This window comes from Balaenoptera physalus (assembly GCF_965194825.1).
Source record: "Balaenoptera physalus genome assembly, chromosome: 2".
Taxonomy (NCBI): Eukaryota; Metazoa; Chordata; class Mammalia; order Artiodactyla; family Balaenopteridae; genus Balaenoptera; species Balaenoptera physalus.
Window position 1 is genome coordinate 35,231,377 of NC_138883.1, and position 26,879 is coordinate 35,258,255.

At 33.9% G+C, this 26,879-nt stretch overlaps 1 protein-coding gene across 12 annotated transcripts in view; it reads right to left on the bottom strand.

Moving 5' to 3' along the window:
• GPHN (gephyrin) overlaps window positions 1-26,879 on the bottom strand; it is a 638,461-nt gene that overhangs the window by 293,833 nt on the left and 317,749 nt on the right. The window lies entirely within an intron of this gene.

Below are 26,879 nucleotides of genomic sequence, written 5' to 3' on the forward strand. Positions count from 1 at the left end.
ATGTGTGGTCTCTGTGCCAACAACATATGCATCATTTGGTAAATTGTTAGAAATGTAAAACGTTCCACACTGCCCTGCTCCTTTCCTCACTGCGACTGACCTACTGAATCAAAAACTATGGGGTGAGATCTAGCACTTAGTATCTTACTAAGCTCTCTAGTTGATTTTGTTCCATGGCAAAGCTTGAGAACTACTGTGATAAACTATGCTTGAATTTTGGTACTAATATTTATTATCAGTGTAAACTTGCCTTAGTTACTGAGTCTCTTTAATGTAGTTTTCAAAATCTGAGTTGTTGCAAGCATTAATATAATCCTTGACATATAATGTACAGTACAGTGGATACATAATGTACAATATAGTACTTAATGGATACTTAATAAGTACCTGGCCCTTTTTCTCTTAGAAAGTATATTGTGATTAGACACTGGAAGTCATAAATTCACTATAAAGAGGTAGAACATATTACTAAGGTATCGGGGACCGCTGATGGATTCTGTTCAATACAATCAAGCACTACTTGAGGAATAACAGTCTAAAATAAACGGAAAGGGGATAATACAGATATAAAGAAAAGAAAGTCTGATAATAGAAACACTAAATACAAGTTGAATGATTCTTGGTATATGTTCTGTGATGTATCTGTTTCAGTACCTCATACAGTACCTTGTTTTTTCTAGAGAAATCCTACTTCCTTTTCTACTGTTTTTTCACTTTTCTTTTTTTGCAGGGAGAAAGGGGGCAAAACCTGATTTTTTTTTCTTTTGCTATTAATGATATGGCAATGAGATTGAGAAGACTTGTGAAAAACTTAACATCTAACAGTTAACTAGTGCTTGTTATATGTCATGTGCTTTATTGGCATTTTTACATTACACACAAAACACCCCCTCGAGGTATGTATACAACAGTATATTACCTTCTAGTTTTTTATATGTAAATATAAATTACTGTCAACTTTGACAGATATTACTTGCCTTTTAGCTTTCATTTTTAGATATTTCTATATCTGATACAGAAGATAAATTAATTTTGTAAGCACTATAGTTAGAATAGCAACATTTTATTCAATGAAAGTTTGAGATATATTTGCCTGAATTTATACTTACAAAATAAATCTCAGAAATTAAAAAGGAAATTAGAAATAGAGTAATAGGATTTTTATTTCCTTTCAAAGAATGTTCTAGTTTTTGTCTTCTTTAAAGATATCAAATGAGAAGATGCATAAACAGCCAGAAATATTCAATATTAAATGGTAATGTAACAGTAGTTTTTTAAAAAATAAAGAATATATTTAAAAATCAGGTGAACTTGGCTAGTGCACAAACTTAAATGATAGACTGAACTGTCATTAATTTCAATATAAACTCATCTAATGGAGAGCTATCAGGGGAAAAAAAACAAAAAAACAAGTACAAAAGACCCTGAACCTATTTGCTGATTAATTGTGGGATAATTTAACATAAATTTCTTATTTAAAAACACCTTCTAAAATATATAAAGTATGGTTATCAGAATGAATTAATTCATTCATTCCGTAAATATTTACTGAGTACTTACCATGGGCAATAAGCAAACACTGTTGCCCTAGGGGAGTTTACAGATTTATAGGAAAATATCAGTAAGTATTAAGATAGTTAACTAAGTTATAGGCATGTTAATAGCTATAGGAACAACAGGAAGGGCACTTTAGTCTTAGTTGGGGGAGGGCAAGGGATGGTTAGGGAAGGCTTCTAGAAGGAAGGAAAATCTAAGCTGCTACCTGAAGAACAGGTGTTATCAGTTAGAGTGGGAAGAACATTCCAGGCAGAGAAAATGGCATGAACAAAGGACTCGGACAGAACCTGATGTGTGTAGTAACAATAATAAGGGTGGGTGGGTGGAATGGAGTGAATGTGTGTATCCTCCCCAAATTCATATATTGAAATCCTAACCCTCAATATGATGGTATTAGGAGTTTGGGGCTTGGGGAGGTAATTAGGTCATGAGGGTAGAGCCCTCATGAATGTGATTTAGTGCCCTTAAAGAAGAGACTCTAAAGAGAGCTATAGAGCACCCCATCTGTCACTATGTGAGTTCTTTTCTGTATCCTCAGTAGTGTACAACCTGGAAGAGGGTTCTCATCAGAATCTGACCGTGCTGGGCCCCCTATTCTCAGACTTCTAGCCTCCAGAACTGTGAGAAATAAATTTCTGTTGTTTATAAGCCACCCAGTCTCTGGTTCTTTGTTACAGCAGCCCAAATTAAGACAGTGGGAGATGCTGCTAAATAGACAGCAGTGACAACTTACATAGGTCTTGGAAAGTAATCTTAAAGAATTCAGTCTTTATCCATAGAAAAATGAGATACCACTGAAGTTTTAAGCAGAGAAATAACATACTAATATTTGTGTTTTCAAAAGATGTCTCTGGGCTGCAATGTGGAAAACTGATTGAAGAGGTGCAAAGAAACCAGTTAGAATGTTGGAATATGAGAGGTGAGTTAGGATGGCTGCAATGGTGATGAAGAAAAATAGACAGGTTAGTTTTTAAATGACTTACAGAGACTTACAGAGTCTTAAGTTTTCGTGACTTACAGAGACTATAATGAGACAGTAACCTTTTAATCCTAAAATATATATATTTTTGTAAATTACATAAAGAATAATTTTTTAAAATGGGACATACTTGGATGAAAACTAAGTCCTAGTATAGATTAATACCAGAATTTTGATATTCGGTGTTAACTTGATCACAAGAGGCATGGATATAAAATAATATGAAAAATACAATTTTGTTTCCCTTAAAAAGAAATTTTTATTAAGTATTAAATACATACAGTTTGTAATGTATGTATAAAATGTAGACAATAATGAAAAAAACCTACCTATGTACCTACAATCTAGGTTAAGAAACAGACTATTATATCTTCAAAGACTCTGTGTGCCTTATCCTGATCTCAAGTCCCATTTTTCCTCAGATAACTATTTTCCTGAATTTAAAAATCATACCCTTACTTATTTTTGTAACACCTTTATTGAGATGTAATTCACATACTATACAACTTACCCGTTAAAGTGAAAAAAAATATTTTTAGTGTATTTCAGAGTTGTGCAACCATCACCACAATCAATTTTAGAATATTATATTAACCCTCCCCCCACCCCAAAAAAATCCCATACCTATCAGCAGTCCACATTTTCTCCCAACCCTCAGACCTGAGCAACCACTAATCTACTTTCTGTCTCTATAGATCTGTATATTCTGGACATTTCACATAAATGGAATCATATAATGTGTGGCCTTTCGAGATTGGCTTATTTTGTTTTCAAGGTTCATCCATGTTGGAGTATATGTCAGTCACAGTTTACTTAAAAAAAGATACTTTTGCACATAGGTTTATAGAAATATATTGTTCAGTTTAGCATGTTTTTGAAATTTACACAAATGGAATCATGCAGCATATATTCTTATACAACTTGGTTTTTCTCACTCTATGTTGTATTTGTGAGATTCCTCCATGTTGACATTCATTTTCACTGCTGTACAATATTCTATTGGATAAATAAAATGTGGTATAGTTATGCATTCTTCTGCTGATGGACATTTTTTGCTTCCATTTGTTGCTATTACAAAAAATCCAGCTATTAACTTTCCTTTACATTTCTCTTGGTATATATGTGCAAGTCTTTCCCTAAGGCAGTATTCTTCAACTTGCAGGTCAAAACCAATTAATAGAGCAGTACACTGACTTAAATAGTCTTAAGTAGCATACATACACACACAAATACAAAAAACAGAAAAGAAAATATCAGAATGCCTTTCTTGTAGTTAGGATAACTATTGTTTCCAAAAACTTGTACCTTCTAAACACATATGTGTCCATATATATGCATATATACCCACATACACAGAGCCATACACATACATATGTGTGAGGGTATTGGATTACAATGTGAAGTATATGTTTTAGTATGGCTCATGGTCAAAAAAGTGAAAGCTACTGTTCTAGGGAATATCACCAGATGTGGAGTTTATAAGTCATAGTAATAAGCAGATGTACAGCACTACTACCTAAAAACAAATCATATTCCATAGTGTCTGTACCAATTTATACTCCTATCAGCAGCAGTACTGCTGTCTATCCTGACAAAGCTTGATACTGACATAGATTTTTCTTTTTGTCTTGTTTTTAGTTTAGCATTTCTTTTATTTTTTTAAAAATTGAGGTAAAATGGTATATAACATTATATAAATTTCAGGTATGCAACATTATAATTCAATAGTTGTGTAAACTTCAAAATGATTACCACCATAAATCTAGTTATCATCCATCAACATATAATTGATACCCTTCACCCATTTTGCCCACCCTCAAGTCCCCTTCCCCTCTGGTAACCACCAATCTGTTGTCTTTATCTATGAGTTTGTTTTTGTTTTATTTATTTGCCCACCCCCATTCATGGGAAATGGAGCCCTCCCCTCTTTTTTTTAATTGAAGTATGGTTGATTTACAATGTTGTTAATTTCTCCTGTACAGCAAAGTGATTCAGTTTTATATATATATACACACACATTCTTTTTCATATTCTTTTCTACTGTGGTTTATCACAACATATTGAATATAGTTCCCTGTGCTATACAGTAGGACCTTGTTGTTTATCCATTCTCTATATTATAGTTTGCATCTGCTAATCCCTAACTCCCAACTGATCCCTCCCCCAACCCCCTCCCTCTTGGCAACCACAAGTCTGTTCTCTATGTCCATGAGTCTGTTTCTGTTTTGTAGATAAGTTCATTTGTGTCATATTTTAGATTCCACATATAAGTAAGATCATATGGTATTTGTCTTTCTCCATCTGACTTATTATTTCACTTAGCATAATACCCTCAAGGTCCATCCATGTTGTCCCAAATGGCATGATTTCCTTCTTCTTTATGGCTGTGTTGTATTCATACATATATATACAAATAAAACATTTTCCTTATCCATTCATTCATTGATGAGCATTTAGGTTGTTTCCATATCTTGGCTATTATAAATAACTGCTTCAGTGAACATAAGGATGCATGTATCTTTTCATACTGTAATTTCATATTCTTCAGATAAACACCCAGAAGTGGATTTTTTTAAACATCGGGATGAACAGATGATAGATAAGTGATAAAGCAACTATAGTAAAGGTTAACGGTAGAATTTAGTTAGAATACATAAAGGTATTCACTGTAAAATTTTTTCAATTTGGTATATGTTTGTTATTTTTCATAATAAAAGCTTGGAGTAAAATTACTTTAACTTAAATTTTCTAAGAGTTTTTTCAAAGCAATGCCATACTGGAAGATCCCTTCATTCTAACCACCATTCATTGATCTCATCCTGTAAACAGCTCTGAAAATACCACCTGCCCTAAGAGGTGTCCATAGAGTTAAGAAAAAGAATTTCATATTTCACCTTGACCAGTTTGGACAAGGATATCCTACTGATTTTCTCTAAATTCCCTGTCTACTATATTTATCCTTATTTCCCACCCTTAGAAAGGTATTGGGACTCTATATAAGTATATTATTGTTTATTTATGTTTTAGCTTATTATTTTTCTTCTGTAATTTATGTATCTCCATCTGTTTGTGCAGGGTGCCTAAGAATTGTAAACTTCTGGAGGGCAGGTATGGACTTTTTTGTATACCATCTAATACAATGTCATGATCATTTATTTATGCACTTAATTCAATTTTTATGAAACAAGGTAAGTTCAGAAAATTGTGCTGTTATAATCTCCACATTATAAAGTAAACAAGAAATAAACATGAAATAAACCTTACAAATGACTCCATTTTGAAAAAAACATTTTGGGTTTATAGAATAACAACTGGTGTATCTATCTTCATTTTTTATCTAACAAACTTGATAAACTCTTCCACTGGTTCTAAAAGACTAGTGATTTCTTATAAGTTTCTATACAGATAATCATGAAGCTATGTTATGGCCTTTTCAATGCTTATACAATTTCTTTTACTTTGCACAATACTGAATAAAAGTAGTTATAGTAGGACTCTGTCTTATTCCTAACTTTAAAGAGAAGACTATTAGTCTAACATCTAATTACTAACTATATTTGCTTGATCAGATTAAAGGAGTTCTCTGTTCGAATCCCAGATTACTAAGAGCTGTTATTCATAAGTGGGTGTTGAATTTAATAAATGCTTTTTTATGAACCCATTGAGAAGACCACATGGTTTTTTCTTCTTTACTCTGTTAATAGGTGACTCATGTTAATCAGTTATCTAATGTTGAACTATCTTTGTTTTCTTGAAATAAATCTATCTTGGTTTTGATGTATCATTTTTTATACATTGCTGGATTTGTTGTGTTAATATTTTATTTTTGAAGTTTTTTATCTACGTTCACCATGACATTAGCCTATAGTTTTCCTTTTTCTACTATCCTTTTCCGGATTTGATAACAGGATTATCCTAGTTTCATAACATGAATTAGGAAACGTTTACATTTCTACTATTCTCGGGAACAGTTTATGTAAGATTGGATCTGTTCCTTGAAAGGTGTATAGAATATGTCTATAAAATGAATTAAACTTATTTTAAAAAAAATAAAGTTCATTTTTTAGAAGAGTTTTAGATTTACAGAAAAATTAAAATAGTATAGAGAGTTCATATATACCCTGCACCCAGCTTCCCCTATACATTATTCATATTTCCTAACGTCCTTTTTCTGTTCCAGGTTCCCATCCAGATTATCATATTACATTTAATTTTCATGTCTCTTTATGCTCCTCTTGGCTGTGACAATTTCTCAGACTTTCTTTGGCTATAATGCTTTTGACAGTTTTAGAAGGCAGCTGTGCTCACCACTATACCACTAACGCTCTCTTGACAGTTTTCGAGTACTGGTCAGGTATTTTGTAGAGTGCCCCATTACTGAGTTTGCCTGATATTCTTCTCACAATGGGATTTAGGGTGGAAGACCATAGAAGTAAGGTGTTATTTTCATCACATCATAGCAAAGGTCCATGCAATCAACATGATTTATGCATGTTATTAATCTTGATTACCTAGCTGAGGTAGTTGGGAGATTTCTTCACAGTAAAGTTACTCTTCTCCTCTCCTTTCCATACTGTACACTTTGGAAGGAAGTTATTGTGTGCAGCCCATGTCACGGAGTGGGGAGTTTTGTGTCCCCTCCTCTAGGGTGGAATGTCTACATAAATTATTTGGAAATCTTCTGTAAGAGAGATCTGTCTCTTCTCCCTCACTATTAATTTATTCAATTATTTATTGGTATCAGTAAGGACTCCTGAATATTTATTTTATACTTTAGGTTATAATCAAATACTACTTTATTTTGTTGCTCAAACTGTTCTATCTTTGGCCATTAAAAGCTTTGTCAGTTGGCTCCTATGTTCCTGTGACATTCATCCATAATATGGCTTTTTATTTTATTTTTTTGAGCACCTCCTTACTTTCAAGCACTAAGAGATACTCCAGGGTCATTTTGTATATTTCTTGCCCCAGCCCTACAATCAGCCATTTCTCTGAGGTGAAATTCCATTTATTGGAAAATGGTATTCAAAACCAAGAACTGAGCATTAGGTATGGTTGTTGTTACTGGGGTGTTGTTTCTTTTAGGTCCTCTCTGTTGATAGAGCAAAGGAATATATGTGTGCATGCTAACCTGCATATATATACATATCTACAAATATTTCTATATATCTCATTTGTATCTATATTTAACCTAACATGAATCCATACTGATTTCTCCAACTCTGATCCATTACACCACATGGATCATTCTAGCCTCCTCCTCTTGCTTGTAACTATGTGATTTCCTACTGTATCAGTGAGAAATATGGTTCCCACCACTCATCACCCATTTACATAATTGTTCAATCCCAGTAAGGGCTCTGACTTACAATGATTTCTGACTTATGATTTTTTGACTTCATGATGGTGTGATAGTGATATACATTCAGTAGAAACCATACTTCAAATTTTGAATTTTGATCTTTTCCTGGGCTAGCAATATGTGGTATGATATTCTCTCCTAATGTTGGGCAGCAGCAGTGAGCTGCAGCTCCCAGTTAGCCATGCAATCATGAGAGTAAAAAATGATACACTTACAACCATTCTTTACCCATATAACCATTCTGTTTTTCACTTTCAGTATAGTAGTCAATAAATTACTTGAGATAGTCAACACTTTATTATAAAACAAGCTTTGTGTTAGATAATTTTTCCCAACTGTAGGCTAATATAAGTGTTCCGAGCACATTTAAGATAGGCTAGGCTAAGCTATGATGTTTGGTAGGTCAGAGATATTAAATGCATTTTTGACTTATAACAGAATGGGTTTATTGGGATGTAACCCCATGTCAAACTGAGGAAGATCTGTACAAATATAGTAATATCAGAATTGTTAATGCACACCAACATGGACTACACAACATTATCAACAAAAATGCTTATGTATAGTTCCTTTCACCTTCAGTCTTATAAACACCACTCATATCCAAAGTTATTTAGATCAGTGTCTTTTCCCTCTATCCCCTTTAGTGACACTGTTTCCTGTATTTGTAAGACATTTAGATTCTCTTGTCAGAGTCTGCATTATTTTATGTCTAAATAATGTTTTTTTAAAAATTTGCATGGAGTAAGCATTCTTTGTGATATAAAGTTCTGTGAGTTTTGACAGATGCATAATGTCATGTTTCCATATTTCACCACTACAGTATCATACAGCATAGTGTTACAGCCCTAAAAATCTGCTGTGACTCATCCATGCCTCTATCCCCCTCTCCCCACAGACCCCTGGTAGTCACTGTCACTGATCATTTTACTGTCTCTATAATTTTACTTTTTTCAAAATGTCATAAAATTGGAATCATACAGCATTCATCCTTTTCTGACTGGCTTCTTTTACTTAGCAATATGCGCTTAAGGATCCTCCATGGTTTTTTTTTGTGTGTGTGTGTGTGTGTGTGTGTGTGTGTGTGTGTGTGTGTGCCTTGATAGCTCATTTCTTTTTAAACACTGAATAATATTCCATTGTATGGATGCACCATAGTTTGCTTATCCATTTATCTATTGAAGTATATCTTGGTTGATTCCAGCTTTTGGTAATTGTGAATAAAGTTCTTATAAACATTCACATGCAGATTTTTTCATGCATATAAATTTTCAAATCAATTGGGTAAATATCTAGGAGCACCTTCTTTATTTTTGATGTAAAATCTTTTTCAGTTATTATGATAGAATAACTAGACAGAAGATCAACAAGGATATAGAAGAACTAAAAAACACCATCAATCAACAGGATCTAACTGACATTATAGAACATTTCACCTGACAAAATAATCTACAGTGTTCTCCTATGCCTATGGAACATTCACAAAGAGAGATCATATCCTGGATCATAAAAATAAACCTCAGCAAGTTTAAAAGAACTGAAATCATACAGAGTGTGTTTTCTAACCACAATAGGATAAAATTAGAAATCAATAATAGAAAGTTAACAGAAAAATTCCCATATACTTCAAACCTAAACCAAGTTTATAAACTTTTGAATAACCAATGGATGAAAGAAGTCTCAAAAGAAATGAAAAAAATATATTGAAGTGGGTGAAAATGAAAGGTCAACATATCAAAATCTGTGAGATTCACCTAAAACAGTGTTTCTAAAAATACATTTAAAAAGAGGTAAAGTCTCCAATCAATAATATAAGCTCCCACCTTAAGAACCTTATAGAGCAAAATATGCTCCCCCCTCCAACCTCATGACCAAGTTAATAAAGGGCTGTTACAGCAATTCCTTTTACCCAGTGCATTATGTCTAGCTATTAAGAAAAAAATTACAAGGTATACTAAAAGGCAAAAAACACAATTTGAAGATGAGCAAACATCAGAACTAGACATGGCAGGGGTGCTTAAACTATAAGACCAGGAATTTAATACAACTATCTGAGGGCCCAATGGTTAAAGTAGACAGCATGCAAGACCAAATGGGCAATGTAAGCAGAGAGATGGAAATCCTGAGAAAGAACCAAAAAGAAATGCTAGACATAAAAAACAATGTAAAAGAAATAAAGAATGCCTTTGATGGGCTCCTTAGTAGACTGGACACAGCTGAGGAAAGACTCTCTGAGCTAGAGAATATATCAATAGAAACCCTGAAAAATGAAAAGCAAAGAGAAAAACAACTGAAAAAAACAAAACAGAATATGCAATGACTGTGGAACAACTATCGATACAAAAGGTGTAATATATGCGTAATGGGAATACTAGCAGGAGAAGAAAGAAAGGAACAGAAGAAATATTTGTAGCAATAATGACTGAGAATTTCCCCAAACTAATGTCAGACACCAAATTACAGATCCAGAAAGTTCAGAGAACATCAAGTAGAATAAGTGCCAAGAAAACTACACATAGGAGTATCATTTCAAACTACAGAAAATCAGTGATTAAAAAAAAGATCTTGAAAGAAGCCAAAGGGGAAAAACTCTTACCTAAAGAGAAACAAAGGAAAGGATTACATCTGATTTCTCCTTAGAAACCATGCAAACAAGAAGAAAGTGGAGTGAAATATTTAAAGTGTTGAGAGAAGAGAAAAACCAACTTAGATACTATACCCTGTGAAATTATGCTTCAAAAGTGCAGGACAAACAAAAATTGGGGGTATCTGCTGCCAACAGATCTGCCATGCAAGAAATGTTAAGAGAAGTTCTTTAGAAATGTCCATATCTGTAGAACTAAGTCAATTTGCTGTACAGCAGAGACTGGCACAACACTGTAAATCAACTATACTTCAATTAAAAAAAAATATTAAAAAGAAAGTTCTTTAGAAAGAAGGGATCAGAAACTCAGATCTATGTAAATTAAGGAAGAGCATCAAAGAAGGAATAAGTTAAGGTAAAATAAAAACTTTGATTTTTCTCATTCTTAATTGATCTAACATGTAACAGTCTGTTCAAAATTGTAGTAATAATGTATTTAATTATGTATATTTATGTATATATATGTTTATGTATACTTATATATAAGTGAAATGAATGACAGCAATGATATAAGAGATGCGAAGAAGGAATTAGGATAACTTTATTATTATAAGGATAACTTCATTATTATAAGGTATTATAAGGCGGATTATTATAAGGCACATATGATACTAGAACAACTGGACATCCATGCACAGGCAAAAAATGAATCTAGACAGAAACTTTACCTCTTTGTAAAAATTAACTCAATATGGGTCACAGCACAAAATGTTAAACACAAAAACTATAAAACTCCTAGAAGATGACATAGGAGTGGGTGCAATGACTTTTTAGATGTAACACCAAGGGCATAATCCATAGAAGAAATAATTTATAAGCTGGACCTCATTAAAACTAAAAACTTCTGCTCTATGAAAGACAATGTTCACAAAATGAGAAGACAAGCCATAGACTGGGAGAAAATATTAGAAGAAACACATCCGTTAGGGGAATATTAATCAAAATAAACAAATAATTCTTAAAACTCAACAATAAGAAAACAATCCAATTAAAAAATGGGCCAAAGACCTTAACAGACACCTCACCAAAGAAGATATATAGATGGCAAGTAAGCACATGAAAGGAAGCTCAACATCACATGTTATCTGGGAAATGAAAATTAAAACAATAATGGGATATCACTACACACCTATTAGACAGCCAAAACTCATAACACTGCAACACCAAATGCTGGCAAGAATGTAGTGCAACAGGAACTTTGGGAGACAGTTTGACAGCTCCTTAGAAAATTAAACATATTCTTACCATACAATTTAGTAATTTTGCTCCTTAATATTTACCCAAAGGAGCTGAAAACTTATGTCCACACAAAAACATGCACGCAGATGTTTATAGCAACTTTATTCATAACTGCTAAAACTTGGAAGCAACCAAGATGTCCTTCAGTAGGTGAATGGATAAATAAATGGTGGTACATCAAGGCAATGGAATATTTTCAGTGCTAAAAAGAAAAGAGCTATCAAGCCATGAAAAGACATAGAGGAACTTTAAATTCATACTATTAAGTGGAAAAAAGCCAATCTGGAAAGGCTACACACTACATGATTCCAACTATATGACATTTCAGAAAAGGCAAAACTATGGACATAGTAAAAAGATCAGTGGTTGCCAGGCGTTGACAAGGAGGGAGGGATGAATAGGCAGAGCATAAAGGATTTTTAAGACAGTGAAAATACTCTGTATGATACCATAAAGATGGCTACACGTCATTATACATTTGCCCCAATGCACAGAATGTACACCACAAAGAGTAAACCTTAATGTAGACTTTTGGTGACTATGATACGTCAATGTAGCTTCATCAATTGTTAACAAAGGTACCACTCTGGAGGGGGATGCTGATAATGAGGAATAATTCTATACATGTTCATGAAAACCTGTACATAAACGTTCATAGCAACTTTGTTCATAACAGCCCTAAATTGGTAAAGACCCAGATGTCTTTCAATGGTGGAACAAACTGGTACAACCATTCCAGGGAATACTATTCAGCAATAAAAAAGAACAAAGTATTGATCCATGTAACAATTGGGTTGAATCTCTAGGGAATTATGCTGAGTGTAAAAAGCCAACCCCAAAAGTTACATACTGTATGATTCTAAGTATATAAATTCTTGAAATGGCAAAATACAGAAATGGAAAACAGATTAGTGGTTGCCAAAGGTTAGAAAAAGAAGGCTGAGTGGGAGATAGTTGGCTGTGGAAATAAAAGGCAACAGGAGGGATCTTTGTGGGTATAAAATCGTTCTGTATCTTGACTATATCAATGTCAATATCCTGATTATAATTTTATGCTACAGTTTTACAAGGTGTTACCACTAGGAGAAACTTGATAAAGGGTACATGGGATTTCTATGTACTGTTTCTTACATTTGCATCTCAACCTACAATTATCTTTAAAAAGTTTTAATTAATAACCAATTTTTTAAAAATGTACTGAATTTTGTAGATGTAAATATTTTTATATGTAAATATCAGCCAAAGGTATACTAAGAGGTACACATTTATAAAATTTGAATATAAAAAACCAAGTGGTGTTCTACTGAGAAATTATTATCTGGGGAGATGTTTTGATGTATTTTAAATGCTTTAGTGAAAAAAAAAAATTTTATATGCTTTGTACTTGTCTTGCCTTTTTGTTTCTTTTTATTTTCTCCCTCCTTTCAGTGCCTTATTTTGATTGTTTTCCTCATTTCATTTCTTCCCTTTGCTTTTGAAAGTTATATCCATTCTTTTAGTGATTACCCTAACAATTTTAGCATGTACATTAACTTTAAAAAATTAATCAGTATCTTTAATCTCCTAGAAAAACCACAGGGCTTTTAGAATATTTAACTATAATCATATCAACCCAACTTACATGTTATTCTTTTCTTTTCTTTTCTTTGACTCCCTCCCTCCCTCCTTCCTTCCTTCCTTCCTTTCATTTTTGGCTGTGGCAAGTCTCAGTTGTGGCACACGGGATCTTTGTTGAGGCATGCAGGATCTTTCGCCGCAGTGCGTGGGTTCTTCGTTGTGGTGTGTGGGTTTTCTCTTCTCTAGTTGTGGCACGCAGGCTCCAGGGTGCACAGGCTCTGTAGTTTCCAGCACGTGGGCTCTAGTTGAGGTGCGCAAGCTCAGTAGTCGTTGCATGCGGGCTTTGTTGCCCTGGGGCATGTGGGATCCTAGTTCCTCCACCAGGGATCTTACCCATGTCCCCTGAACTGCAAGGTGGATTCTTTACCATTGGACCACCAGGGAAGTCCCAATGTTGTTGTTTTCAAGAATTAGTTCCAGTGTCTTTTTTTCATCCATAAAGCAGACATTAACCATTGTTCCCTTTTCCTTCTTGCATCCTAACTCTTCAGCTGAGATAATTTTTCTTCTGCCAGAATATCCTTCAAATCTTTGAAGTGAAATTCTTTTGGTGATAAAATCTGCCCATTTGTCTTAGTAGGAAAATGACATTTTTTTTTCCTCCCTCATAATTGAATGACAGCTTTGCTGGATGTGAAATTCATGGTTAACAGAGATTTTCTTTCAGCACATTGAAGGTACTATTCCAGTATCTTCTTTTTAATTATTGTTATTGAGAGGTTAGCAATTAGTCAAATTGCTGTCTATATTTAGGTACTCTGTATTTTCTGTCTCCCCAATTTTATTTTTAAAGATTTATCTTCATAAAACTGAAATTTATGTTTGACAAAATACTATAAATAGTCTGCATGACTAATTAGAAAAAAATTACAAGTGAAGTTTAAAATCTTAACATATAAAAACACTCATAAAATCAATAAGGAAACATATCAGACTAAAAATTGATAAAGGATGTGAATATTCAACTAACAAATGAGGAAATATAGTAAAAAAAAAACACATGTAAAATGTTTAATATTGCTATTAAGCAATGAAATGTACAGGTAAATAATGACATACCATTTACTGCTTATCACAATCAGAAAGAATCAAATTTATAATGTCAAGATATAGAAAATTCCACTTTTTAAAACTTTATTGAAGTATAATTTACATACCATAAAATTCATTTTCCTGGAAATTTTTAATATCTATTTTTCTGTGGTATTTTACAGGGTTACTACCATGTGCATAGGTATAGGTTCCTTTTTATTCATCCTGCTAAATATTTGTTTGGATTCCCAAATCTGCAGATTGATGTCTTTCAAGATTTTAAGATTACTTTTGGTATTATATTTCAATGATTTCCTCTCCTTCATTCTCTATTATCTCCTTCTGAACTCTATGTATATTTTATATTTTCTAACTCTATCCTCCATGCTTCTTAACTTTTCACTCATTTTTATGTTTCTGTCAACCTGAGCTGCATTCTGAATAATTTCTTCAAATAGTTTTATTTGGTTCCCCAATTCTCTCTTCAATTCTATATAATCTGCAATCTAATCCATCTATTAAGTTTTTAAATTTTCATTATTATATTTTACATACCTAAATGTATATTTAGTTCTTTTTCAAACTATTTGTTCCTCATATAATTTTCAAGCTTCTTTTTTAGTTCTCTAAATATATTACATTTATTTATTTTTATTCTTTAGATAATACCAGGATTTTAAGTCTTTCAGGATCCAACTGTAGTCTCTCATCCTTAGAATGCCTTGATTCTTATGTTTTTTGGTCAACTTTTATTCTGTATGTGTGACCTGCTAATTTCCTTAGAACTTTATCTGTGAGAAATCTTTCAGATCTAGGTTGAAGTAGAATTCTTCCAGAGAAAATTTACTTCTGTCCATTGCTTAGATAAACATGCCCATTTTAAAATTGGGTTGCTTTTGCTTCTGGGTTGAAGTTCTTTATATATTCTGGATATTAAATATTTACCAGGTATGTGATTTGCAAATATTTTCTCCCATTTGGTGGTTGCCATTCTACTTTGTTGATAGTGTCCTTTGAGGCACAAAGATTTTAATGTTGATGAAATCCCGTTTATCTAGTTCTCCTTTTGTTGCCTGTACACTTAGTGTCATATTCAATAAAATGCTGCCAAATCTAAAGTCATGAAGCTTTTCCCCAACGTTTTCTTCCATGAATTTTATAATTTTAGCTCTCATATTTAGGTCTTGATCTATTTTGAGTTAATTTTAGCATATGGTGTAAGTGTCCAATTTCATTCTTTTGCATGTGGATATCCAATTTTTCCATTACCATTTCTTTCTGAAGACTGTTTTTTCCTCATTGGATTGTCTTGGCACCCTTCTTAAAAATCATTTGACCCTATATGCAAAGGCTTATTTCTGTTTTTTCTGTTTTATTTCATTGGACTAAAAGTCAGACTTAATGCCACTACCACTGGTTTTTTTTTTTCCCACTACTACTATTTTGATTATTGTAGCTTTGTAGTAAGTTTGATATCAGGGAGTGTGGGTCTTCCAATTTTGCTGAGGTTTATTCAAGATTGTTTTGGCTATTTAGGGTCCCTTTAGAATAGTTTTTTTTTTATTTCTGCAAAACAATATTGCTGTGTTTTGATAGGGATTGAATTAAATCTGCAGATTGCCTTGGGCAATATTAATATCTTAACAATATTAAGTCTTCCAATCCATAAACATGAGTGTATTTCCATTTATTTATGCCTTCTTTAATTTCTTTCAGCAAAGTTTTATAGTTTTCAGTGTACAAGTGTTTCACTTCCTTGATCAAGTTAATTACACAGTATTTTTTTGATGCTATTGTAAATGGAATTGTTTTCATAATTTCCTTTTTGCATTGTTCACTGTTAGTGTATAGAAACACAACTGATTTCTGCATGTTAATTATGTATCTTCAACTGTGCCGAATACATTTATTAGTCCTATTAGATTTTTTTTTGGGGGGGGAATCTTTAGGGTTTTCTACTTTTAAGATCATGTCAAACAGAAACAAATTTACTTACCCTTCCCCAGTTTGGATATCTTTTATTTCATTTTCTTGCCTCATGCTTTGGCTACAACTTCCAGTAGTATGTTTAATGACAGTGGCAAAAGGAGGCATCCTGGACTTGTTCCTGCTTTAGAGGAAAAGCTTTCTCTTTCATCACTGAGCATGACGTTAGCTGTGTGTTTGTTTGTTTATTTATTTAAAGATAGTTTCCTTCTATTCCCAGCTTGCTGAGTGTCATTTACATGAAAACATGCTGAATTCTGTCAAATGATTTTTCTGCATCAACTGAGAAGATTTTTTTTTCCCTTTATTCGGCTACTGTAGTTTATCACGTTGACTGCTTTTGTATGTTGTTACCCTTGCATTCTAGGAATAAATCCCTCTTGATCATGGTGTATAATCTTTTTGATATGCTGAATTTGGTTGTATTTTGTTGAAGATTTTTTTGCATCAATGTTCCTAAAGGATATTGGTCTGTAGTTTTCTTTTCTTGCAGTTCTTTGTCTTTGATCTGCAGGCAATGTTGGCTTCACAGAATTAGTTAGGAAGTGTTCCCTTCTCTTCAGTTTTTGGGAAGAGTTTAAGAAGGACTGGTGTCTGTTTTTCTTTAAATGTTTGGTAGAATTCTCCAGGGAAGTCATCTGGTACAGGTGTTTGATTTGTAGGTAGGTTTTTGACCCTGAATAAATCTTCTTACTAGTTACAGATCTACTTGAATTTTCTACTTTTATGTGATTCATCTGGGTAGATTTTGTGTTTGTAGGAATTGGTCCATTTTATCTAGGTTAGACATACAATTGTTTATAGTACTCTCTTATAGTCCTTTTTGTTTCTGTAGAATTGGTAGTAATCCCTTCTTTTGTTTCTAAGTTTATTAACTTGAGTCATATCTCTTTTTTTCTTAGTCAATATAGCTAAAAGTTTTTCAATTCTGTTGATCTTTCTGAAGCACCAATGTTTGGTTTAGTTGATTTTCTCTATTGTTTTTCCACTTTCTCTTTTTTTTTTAACACTGCTTTAATCTTTATTATTTTCTTCCTTCTGCTAGTCTTGGCTTTGGTTTATTACTTTTTCTAGTTCCGTAAGCTGTAATGTTAGCTCGTTGTTTTTGAGATCTTTCCTTTTTAATGTAAGCATTTACAGCTATAACTTTCCCTCTTAGCACTGTTTTCTCTGATGAATCACTGAAATTTTGGTAGTCTGTGTTTTCATTTAAATTTGTCCATATATTCTAATTCCCCTCATGACTTCTTCTTTGACCAGTTGGTTGTTTAAGAGTGTACTGGTTTAATTTCCACATATTTGTGGATTTTCCCGATGTTATTGTTTTTTTTGGGGGGACCACATTGCATGGCATGTGGGATCTTAGTTCCCTGACCAGGGATTGAACCTGCAGTGGAAGCGTGGAGTCTTAATCACTGGACTGCCAGGGAAATCCCTGATGTTATTGATTTCTAACTTCATCGTTTTGTGGTCAGAGAATATACTTCAGATGACATTTACCTGTTTAAATTTATTGAGACTTATTTTGCAGCATAACATATGGTTTATTATAGGAAATGTCACATGGGAACTTCAGAATAATGTATATTCTACTGTTGTTGGGTGGTATGTTCTTTATATGCCTGTTGGAGATAGCTGATTTGTGTTTCTCAACTCATATCTGCTTACTTATCTTCTGTTTGGCTTTTCTATCCATTACTGAAAGTAGGATACTGAAGTCTCCAACTACTATTGTAGAACCATCTATTTCTTTTCTTTATTTTAATAAATTTATTTACTTTATTTTTGGCTGCGTTGGGTTTTCGTTGCTGTGTGCAGGCTTTCTCTAGTTGCGGTGAGCAGCAGAAACTCTTCATTGCAGTGCACAGGCTTCTCGTTGCCGTGGCTTCTCTTGTTGCGGACCTTGGGCTCTAGGTGCGAGGGCTTCAGCAGTTGTGGCTCATGGGCTCTAGAGTGTAGGCTCAGTAGTTGTGGCACACGGGCTTGGTTGCTCTGTGGCATGTGGGATCTTCCTGGACCAGGGCTCCAATCCATGTCCCCTGCATTGGCAGGCGGATTCTTAACCACTGCACCTCCAGGGAAGCCCAGACCATCTATTTCTTCCTTCAATTCCATCATCATCTATTTTTGTTATTTGTCTGTTATTAAGTATATAAATGCTTATCATTGTTGTATCTTCCTACTCAATTGAAACTTTTATTACTATATAAATATCTTGTCTCTTGTAACCTTTTTTGATTTAGGATATTTAACCTTTTAAAATTTAAAGTCTATTTAGTCTGATAGTCGTATAGTCAACCAGCTCTTTTGGTTAATATTTGCATGAATATCTTTTTCCATCCTTTAACTTTCAATAAATTTGTGTCTTTGGATCTAAACCAAGAGTCTTGTTCACAGTATGTCATCAGATTATGCTTTTCTATCCATTCTGCCGGTCTCTATTATTTCATGGGAGAGCTTAATCCATTTACATTTAAAGTAATTACTGATATGGCGGAACTTACTTTTGCCATTTTGTTAACTGTTTTCTATATGCCTTATAGCTTTTATTGTTCCTCATATCCCATATTAGTGTCTCTTTTTGAGTTTAGTTGATTTTTTTTAGTGAAATATCTTAATTCCCTTCTCATTTCTTTTCGTGTATATTTTATAGCTATTTTCTTTGTAGTCACCATAGAAATTGCACTTAACATTCTAAAATTTAACAGTATAATTTGCATGTACACCAGCTTAACTTCAATAGCATTTAAAAACCCTCTTCCTAAACTGTTCCATCCTCATTCCCTTTCAGTTACTGTTGTCACAAATTACATCTTTATACATTGTGTGCTCCAAAACACTGACTAATAATTTTCTTATGCATTTAAATTGCAAAGATTTAAATAAAGAAAATAAAAAGTGGAATTACAAACCAAAATTTCAATAATACTAGTTTTTATACTTGTCCATATTTTTACCTTTATTGGAGATCTTTTATTTCCTCACAAGGCTTTCAGTTATTGTACAGTGTCCTTTTATTTCAACCTGAAGAACTCCTGCTAGCTTATTTTGTAGGGCGAATGTAATAGTAATGAACTTGCTCAGCTTCTGTTTATCTAGGGATGTCTTAATTTTTCCTTCTTTTAAAAAAAATAATTTATTTATTTATTTATAGTTTTGGCCACGTTGGGTCTTCATTACTGCACGTGGGCCTTCTCCAGTTGCGGCGAGCAGCAGTTACTCTTTGTTGTGGTGCATGGGCTTCTCACTGCGGTGGCTTCTCTTGTTGCAGAGCACAGGCTCTAGGTTTGCGGGCTTCAGTAGTTGTGGCATGCAGGCTCAGTAGTTGTGGCTCGTGGGCTATAGAGTGCAGGTTCAGTAGTTGTGGTGCACAGACCCAGTTGCTCGTGGGCATGTGGGATCCTCCCAGACCAGGGCTTGAACCCGTGTCCCCTGCATTGGCAGGTGGATTCTTAACTGCTGTGCCACCAGGGAAGCCCTCTCCTTCATGTTTGAGGGACAGTTTTGCCAGTTATAGAATTCTTGGTTGACAGTATTCTCCTTTCACTACTTTGAATGTTTCACTTCCATACCTGCTTCTGGCCTCCAATGTTTCTGATGAGAAATCAGCTTAAAATCTTTTGAGGATCTCTTGTATATGATGAGTGTCTTTGCTCTTGCTGCTTTCAATATTCTCTGATTTTGGCTTTTGACAGATTGATTATTATATGGGCTTCTTTCAGCTTATCCTACTTGGAGTTTGTTTTGTATCTTGGGTTTGCAGATTTATACCTTCCATGAAATTTGGGAAGTTTTCAGCTATTATTTCTTCAAATAATCCTCTGCCCCTTTCTCTCTTTCTTCTCCTGGGATTCTCACAAAGCATGGTCTAATGGTGTTAGACCAAGAACTTAATGGTGTTCCACAGGTCCCTTAGGCTCTGTTCACTTTTATTCAATTTTTTTTCTTTCTGCTCCTCAGACTTGATAATTTCAATAGCCCTATCTTGAAGTTCACTGATTCCTTTTACTGAAACTGCTTCTGAATCCCTTTAGTGACATTTTTATTACAGTTGTATTTTTCAACTCCAGAATTTCTTTTTGCCTTCTTTTTATTTTTTATCTTGTTACTGATGTTTACATTTTACTCATATAATTTTCCTGATTTTGTTCACATCTTTAGTAATTTGAGCATCTTTAAGACAATTGTTTGAAAAGTCTCTGTCTAGTAAGTTTACCATCTGGTCATCCTAGTCGGTCTTTTCTGTCAATTTTTTTTTTTCTTTTAATGGGCCAAACTTCTCTGTTTCTTTCTATATCTTGTGTTGTGTTGTTTTTGTTGTTATTGTTGAAAACTGGGTATCTGAATCTTGTAATGTGGTAATTCTGGAAATCCCATTCTTCCCTTCCCTGCAGGGTTTGCTATATTTTTGATTGTGGTAGAGTGTCTCTGTGTTGGGATCAGTCTGAGGTGTAAACCTAAGGCCAACTCAGGTCTTTTCTGAGCCTGCATTCCTCTTTGGGCATGTGCAATGGCTTTTTAAATTCCCTTATGTATGTGGTTGCTCTTGAGTGTCCTAATCCTTAAATGTCTGGCTCCCGAAAAGGGGAAAAGAGAAAAATGTAAGGGAAAAAAAAAAGGCACTGTCCCTTTAATTCCCCTTGAAGTCACTTCAGTTGGTGGGGGTTACAACAACGGCCACCTGCCTTTGTCCGTACCCCTATAATCAAAGCAGTAATCCACAAATAGAACCTAGATTCCTGATATTTGAACGACAAGGTCCTAATTGCCCACTCTGGCTCCCACAAGCAAGTTAGTATGGCTGCCTGCCATGGGGTTGAGGGATTGGGGAGTGTATAGTTACTATTATTTTGGGCTGAAATTGACTAAAATTAACCATAGTTTACCAACTAAACCTACCCCTGGAAGCTGAAAGCCTTCGAATACACTCTAGATATCCAAAATTGTTATATCAGATTCTGTTAGTCCAACTGTTGTCTAGGTCAAGAAGTGGATTACTGGTACTTCCTCTCCATCATCTTCTGCCCAGCTCCCTTCTACAGCCTTTTATAAGCTAAGTATATTTGGTTTTAGGTTAAAAAATAGAAGCACTTCAAGATGGCAATACTGTTATTGTCAATTTTTAGTTTAAATGATCCATGTTGTTTTAACATGTATTAAATAATACTAGGGATAACTTAATTCACTGATATAAAAATTTAAATCCAGTTATTTTTTCCTTAAAAAACTTTTAAACAATATTAGCATGAAACCATTTTTGGCACTGAATGGAAAAAGTTTACTCCTCCCCTATAGCAGTGCATGTGTTTGAGTGTTTATGTTCAGTTACTGACTAGATGAAGCTGAGATCAAATTGGTAATAATGGTAGATAGTGGGGCAAACTGTAAGAAAACAAGATTAGTCCTACTTCATATATTAAAAACTAACTAGAGACTTCATCTTCTATTTCATAAGATAGATATTATGGAAAATTCTATGTAACAAAAAAATAAGCTGAATATTTAAGACACAATTGAAAGATACGTTATGGAGTATTACGATGGTAAATCTCTTTATAAAATTAAAAACTCCTTATCACTTTTTCTTTTTATGAATTTAGATATTCATATGGTAGTTTTTCTTAGTAAGTTAATCTATATAGGATCTCATAACATTTCCACGAGCTATGTGAAGGCACTAAAAAACTAAGTAGAGATCACAAATCAAGTTAATGACTGAACTGAGAATAAAACCAGGACAAATTATGTCTCAATGTGTAACCACAGTGGTTGCTCTATTATTGTCAATGATGCTTAGAAAAAAAAGTATCTGATCTCTTTAAAAAGTGAGTGAGGCATAAATTACAGATTTGGGGAGCTTATATGCTGAATTTTTGTGGGCAGTTCAATTAGCTACTGGGACTGGAAGTGCTAAACCTAGCTGAGTAAATTTCCCAAGGTCACATGGATAGTAAATGCTAGGATATAAACTCAGGGATCTGATTTTAAAAATAGAGCTCTTTTTCTGTTGGTGTTGACCAACATAGTAGAACCTTAACTATGGCTCTGTCTCCTACTAAATGTGGACAGAAGATCAAAGAGTGACTACCTGAGAACTCTGAACATAAACAATAGCAGGCAAACTGGGGACTGAAGTCAGAACTTGAGTCAATAACCCTTAAAGGGGCTAATTCCAGTTACAGAGCTGTACTACTTCGATCATGACGGTGCAAGCACTAGAACCCAGTGAGAAGACCTATCTCTCTGGCTAAAGTGTAAAAGCTTGGGTGAGAGGAAGCTCTGTTATTTATTTATTTTTTTTTCCTTTTCTTTTGCCCTTGCCCTGAAGGTGGTCCAATTGTGTGGAATTGCATAATAGCACGGGGGATTAATACTCTACAGGAAATATCATCTACTCCCAGTTCCTTTAGCCAGAAGCTATTTCTTACAGAGTATTAACTGGGAACTGCAGAGTGTAGGGAAATTCTTGGAGAGGAGAGAGCTGGAGAAGGCGGATTCCTTAATTCTGCGAATGAACTGACACAAGTTCCAGGCTCACTCCTGAGCTAAGCACATGTAACAGACCCAAAGAATTATAAGAAAGGCTTTTAAAAACATAAGTAAAATATACTCCACTGCCCACACCTCAGGCTAACTCCTGAATGGTTCATGTGCTGGGCAGACCCAGACAGTATAGCAAAGGCTGAATCACCATCCACATAAGGTGAGACAGAATTTTCAATCTGAATCCAATCAGCTTGATTCCTGAAACAAATGAACTAATTAACTAACTAACTAACTCTCTCCAGAGGATTTTAACAGAGTCCAGAGTCTTAAAAGATAATACTCAAAATGTCCAGGGTACAACCCAAAATTACTCAACATAGAAAAGAATCAGGAAAATCTGAGCACTTCTCACAGAAAAAGAAAATCAACAGATGTTAACTCCAAGGTGATTCAGATACGGGAATTGTTAGAAAAATAATATTAAGCAGCTATTATAACCATTCTCCTTTTGAAATAAATGCAAAGATAAAAATTCTTAGCAAAGAAACAGAACCATAAAAAAGCAGCTGCATAGAAATTTTAGAACTGAAAAAATACTGTATCTGTAATTTTAAAATGCACTAGAGGGACTTCCCCAGTGGTCCAGTGGTAAAGAATCCGCCTTCCAATGCAGGGAACGCGGGTTTGATCCCTGGTCGGGGAATGAAGATCCCACATGCCACGGGGCAACTAAGCCTGTGTGCCACAACTACTGAACTTGTGCGCCTCAATGAGAGAGCCGGCGTGCCGCAAACTATAGAGCCCACGTGCTCTGGAGCCCACGCCACAACTAGAGAAGAGAAAACCCACACGCCACAACTAGAGAGAAGCCCGTGCGTCACAATGAAGAGCCCGTGTGTAGCAGTGAAAGATCCTGTGTGCCTCAGTGAAGATCCGGCATGCTGCAACTAAGACCCAATGGAGCCAAATAAATAAATAAGTAAACAAATATTTTAAAAAATTCACTAGATAGGCTCAAAGGCAAAATGAAGATGAAAGAGGAAAAATGTCAGTGAACTTGAAGACAGATTAATAACGACAATCTGAAGAACAGAGTAAAAATGAATTAAAAAAGTGAACATCAGAAACCTGTGATATGTTATCAAAAGATGTATAATTCATATCACAAAAGTACCAGAAGAAAATGAGAAAGAGATTGGTGCAGAAAAAGAAAAATCTGAAAAATAGCTAAAGATTTCCCAAATTTGGTTAAAGACATAAGCTTACAGATTCAAGAAGCTCTTTTAACCCAAAAGGATACACTCAAAGAAAACCACACCCAGATACATAATAATCAAATTGTTGAAATCAAAAATAAAGAAAAAATATCTTCAAAGCATCCAGAGGAAAAATATCATACATATAAGGGAATATCAACTCAAAAGACTGTGGATTTCTCCACAGGAACCATGGAGCCAGAAGAGAACAGAATAACATTTTTTTAAATGCTGAAAGGAAAAAATTGTCAATCCATAATTCTATATCTAGTGAAAATATCCTTCAGGAATAAAGGTAAGATAAAGACATTTCCAGATGAAGGAAAGCATTAAAAGGTTCTGCCAGCAGACTTGCTCTAAGAACTAGAACTCTGAACAAATAACAACACAACAGTGATCAACACTTAAACTTACTATGAATCAACTGTTCTGAGCACTTAAATGGACTAGTTTACTTAATGCAAGAAGGCTGGTACTACTAACATCCTCATTATAGAGATGAGAAAAAAAAAGATGTTATGTAGCTAGTAACAGAGCAAGAATAGAACCCAAGCAGTCTGAGTTCAGAGATGACGCTATTAACCTTTACTTGATGCAATCTTCCAACTTACTTGTACAAAAAAAACCTGGAAAACTGGAAGATATTAAGTTAACCAAGCAGATGAAAACCATTTAAACAGATTTAGTAATTTAAAAAATTATTTTTATTTAATGCTGCTCTCTAGAGATAAAAATAGGAAGGCAAGGCACCAACTTGATGCATTACTTAACTTTGAAAAAAAATTCTATTACAGCTAGGATGAAACACTGAGTTATCAATAGTAACCATAACAAGAAACATTTTTTCGAGTACCTACTATGTGTCAGAAATTGTTTTGGGGCTGAAGATATAAAATGAATAAGATAAAGCTGCTGTTCTTAATACAAATTTGGATTTTATACAAATTAGGTAAAACAGACAAGAAAGTAAATACTTACAATATCACATGTGTTATAATATAAGCATGTACAAAGCCCCAAGTACATACAGGGTAAAAATGCTAAACAAAGGAAGCATCAATCTAATCATGGCTGTCTAAAAAATTTTTTTAAACGATTTGAAAAGCACCAAAAAGTAAACATTAAGGGAAATAGTCCACAATTCCCTTTTCCATAGCTCATGCCAACTACTATCTCTGTTTCAAATTTGTAAATAAACTCTCAGTTCAATAGGAAATGAACATAAAGAAAAGCCAGAAGAATCTGGCTGTGTATACCATGTGTATATAGAATCTGGTTGTGTATACTATGTTGTGTATGCTTTAGTTTTCAAAGCCTTCAGCCTAAAGGTGATGGACTTATTCCAAAATAGTTAAAATCAGCTCCTGCTAACTTATTTCCCATTCACTCAGCAGTCCACTGTTCAGTAATTATGGGGATTCAGAAGGCAGAGGAGAAATTAATCCAGAAAAATCTTTCAATAAGGTGAAAGTGCTATTACTATACTAGATCAAGAAAGCTATATCCAATTTAAAGTGTTACCTTAGCAGTTGTAAGGAACAAGTTCTCCAGATAAACTGGGGATCCTGAAGGTAAGGACCATTTCTTACTTTTCTTTCCATACTTATATCCCTAATGGTTAATACGAGGCCTGGCAAATAGAGTATTATTATGTCTGTTGAATTAGATTTTTATTATAAAATAATTAACAAGAGATAATGTTTAATTCTTTCTTGACTATATTCCTTGAATGCCAAGAAAGAGTTCTTTTATGTTCAAAGACTACTACTTAATTCCATAGAGAAGAGGGACCAAATGTGACCTTTGATCTCCTACGGTCAGGTAATATAATTAAGGGTTAAAAAAAGAACAGCATAAAAGAATCAATGTGAGTTCATTAAAGACTAGCGTGGACTTTTAAATTCAAAATCTCTATCAAGCTACTTTAGTTCTTTTTTTGCTCTTATTAAAATGAAATGTTATAATATAGTATTTGTAACAGGGAAGAAAATACAGTTAACTAATGACCCATTCACATTTCCCTGTAGCTGTGCTTCAAGTGGCTGACATTTATGGGATACAAACTTAGTCTAAGTAACAGAAAGAGCATTATAACTCATATTCTATGCATTCAATAGATATATTTACTTTTATATTCACATTGCACACAGGATCAATAAATGGCTATAAATAATGATTGTGAAACCCTGCAATTATAAAGTTGCTGTGTATTTTCTAGATTGCTCTGAAATCAACTGTATTAATCAATGGTCATTAAATCAACAGATTCTCACTAAGTTGATATTTCTGTCTTTAACGTAAGTGATGTATGTTGTTCTCATTAAAGGGGATTTTAATCTAAGAATTGCTAAAATAAAAACAAATAAATAACTAAACCATCAAATTGAGGATGGATGTCACCATGTAGGTCAACAAAGGCATAGTTTTAAATATACTAATTTAATATACTAGTAATATATTACTGACTGAGCTTCTTTTCATGACCACACATCAATATGCCTATTTACAAATTGAACTAAAGCTCCTAACTTGTAAAAACTTATTAAAAAAGACTCTACTGCTTAGTTTTACTAAATTAGTATTTAATGACAACTAAGGGAAATTAATTGATGATTATAATCACACAAAAAAAGAATATTTTACATCTTAATAAACTGGACTCTTCTTGGGGTTATAATTGATAACTTCTAGCAGTAATACAATATTTTCTAAAAGTTTCAA